Here is a 3105-nt window from a genome sequence, read left to right as displayed (position 1 = left end):
ATGCCTCCATCAGAAAGGACAAATACCCAACTTTTGTAGCAACATGGATGGGACTGGAAGAGATTATGCTGAGTGAAATAAGTCAAGCAGAGAGAGTCAATTATCATATGGTTTCACTTATTTGTGGAGCATAACAAATAGCATGGAGGACAAGGGGAGATGGAGAGGAGAAGGGAGTTGGGGGAGATTGGAAAAGGAGGTGAACCATGAGAGACTATGGACTCTGAAAAACAATCTGAGGGGTTTGAAGGGACAGGGGGTGGGAGGTTGGGGGAACCAGGTGGTGGGTATTAGAGAGGGCACAGATTGCATGGAGCACTGGGTGTGGTGCAAAAATAATGAATACTGTTACGCTGAAAAGAAATTTAAAAAAAAAAAAAGTTTGTGCCTACTGGAACCAGAATCATGCAAAGCAAGAGCTGCCAGTATTTTAGGCTAATACTGTGTTAGCATTTTTTTTTCCAGAATTGTGAATCAAAAGAATATATTTCTGTGCTGTACCCATTTTACTCTTCATTGTGTAAATGTTGACTTTTCTTTGTGTCAGTATAACTACGAAAGGGCTTTTTATGGGGACCCCTGCGTGGCTGCGTCGGTTAAGCATCTGCCACTCCCCCTGCTTGTGCTCTCTCTCTTTCTCTAACAAATAAACAAATAAAATCTTTAACTAAAAAAAAGAAAGAGCTTTTTATGGTGGCTGTTCTTTTTTTGTCTTTGCTATATTACCAAAAGATAAAATAATCTTGTTACTTCTCTTTCATTTCTGATTTTATTTATTTGGTTTCTCTTTTTTTCTTGATGAGTCTGGCTGAAGGTTTATCTGTTTTGTTTATGTAATTTTTTAATGTTTACATTCCTTTTATTTTTTAATAAAAATAAAATTTACTATTTTTTTTTTTCCAAATTTTTATTTAAGTTCTAGTTACCTAACATATCATGTGATATTTGTTTCAGGAGTAGAATTTTTAGTGATTCATCACTAACATACAACACCCAGTGTTCATCACAACAAGTGCCCTCCTTAACCGCCATCACGATTTAGTCCATCCCCCACCACCTCCAATTTTGTTTATGTTTTTAAAGAACCTGCTTTTAGTTTCATTAAACAATCTCACAGTGGAATTGTAGAGAGGCAACCCACTTGTGTTATTCTCTGTGAACCTGTCTAGTTCCCCATGAACTCTTTGGGAATATCCCATCAGTAGGTTCAGCACTGGGTTTTTGTAAAATGTAAATCAGTTGTGGAAGAGTTGGGTATTGGGCATTGATTCTCCATGTTTTGAAGCAGTGGTTCTCAATATTAGTATTCATATGGTTATTATTGCTGTTTATTACTGGTTATTATGATCTGCAAAGACCTTTTTTATACATGATTCTTCTGATCAGTCACTCCTCTTCCATAAAATTTGAAAATCATGAACATACCATGTATCTGTTCACGTAATGTGGCCCTTTGGAAGGTCATGAACAAGTGTAATTTCTAAGATTAATCTACGTTCCTAGTCTCATTAGGGACAATATCACTCTCACTGCGGATGCAAATTTTAATGTAACTCCAGGTTGTATACTCAGTTGTCATTAGAAAGAAATGTAAACTTTAGCCAAAGAAAGTAGGTGATTTAAGAGAGAGTTGCATAAATTTCCATCTAAGCTGGTCTGGGGAAACATTTCCTAATATAAGGGATAGAAAAGGATTTTGTTGTTCTTGGATTGAGAGAAAGCAGAGCATGATTGATCAATTGATCTCTCTGTCTGTTTATTAGGTATTCATAAAGTGCTTCCTATGTACCAAACACTTTTGTGGACTGAGGATGGAATCGATGTTATAAGACACAGAGAACTGTTGTTCTGCAGTGACATGTCCAGATAGCAAACAGTGGCTGATACGGTAATACTCGCTTCTTTCTTTCTATCTCTAGAACATTATCCACCTTTCCCCTCTGAGTGTGTGTGTGTGTGTGTATGTGTGTGTGTGTGCTGGTGGGTTTCCTGTCCAGTTTTGGATTTCTAAACCTACAGTCTCAAATCTCAGAGGTCATGAGTCATCCAGTATGCCTAACCTCAATCTACCTTGAAAGAAGGATTAGATGAAACAATGGCCTACTGGATCTCTAGTTCTCAAACATTACCGTGCCTAGGAAACATCTTAGGTATTTGCATATCATATGAACCCTGGATACCCCCTTCCACACTAAGAATCTGAATGAATTTCGAGGACAACATATCAAATGTGGTATTTTCACAAGTAGAGAACACATTTTGAAAAACAGGGCACCAGAATAAATACATTTTTTGAGGGCAACATTTTTTTTTATTCACTATAAACATTATCAATGTCAAAGTCAATAGTTGTATTTGCTGTTTTATCATAATAATAAATTATCTTTTTTTTTAAAGATTTTATTTATTTATTTGACAGAGAGAAATCACAAGTAGGCAGAGAGGCAGGCAGAGAGAGAGAGAGAGAGAGGGAAGCAGGCTCCCTGCTGAGCAGAGAGCCCAATGCGGGACTCGATCCCAGGACCCTGAGATCATGACCTGAGCCGAAGGCAGCGGCTTAACCCACTGAGCCACCCAGGCGCCCCTAATAAATTATCTTTAAGCATACATCTTTTTATGTATCTTCCTTTGTGATTTGTATATATTTATATATCTATATATTACTTCTGCCTTACCTATGTTTTTAATATTTTTCCTTAGACATATATTTTACTGTCTAAATATAAAAAAATTAAGAATATCAGCTTTTTACCATTTTGCATACAAATATACTTCTTTGTTACATTCACTGTCCTCACCGACCACTTCCTGAGATTAGTTTTTTGTTGAAAACTGGTTTATATAATTTTCTTGGAAATTATCCTAAAGGATGAAGAATAAAAGAAAATCCCAGAAAGGTGATCTTTCATAATTGGCCAATCCTGAATCAAGTCTTCATTCTTAATCTTTGAACATAACTATTTTTCTGTGCCATTTTTTTTAGATTTGTTACAAAAAATTCTGCCATACAACAAAATTGTCTAAGTTAATCATGTCAATAGAGGTAAATATAGTCTTTTTTTTTTTTTCTTTAATAACAGAGAGATGAGCTCATTAGGTATTGTT

The sequence above is a fragment of the Mustela erminea genome, chromosome 2 (assembly GCF_009829155.1).
Source record: "Mustela erminea isolate mMusErm1 chromosome 2, mMusErm1.Pri, whole genome shotgun sequence".
Classification (NCBI taxonomy): Eukaryota; Metazoa; Chordata; class Mammalia; order Carnivora; family Mustelidae; genus Mustela; species Mustela erminea.
Note: the sequence above shows the minus strand (reverse complement) of the source record.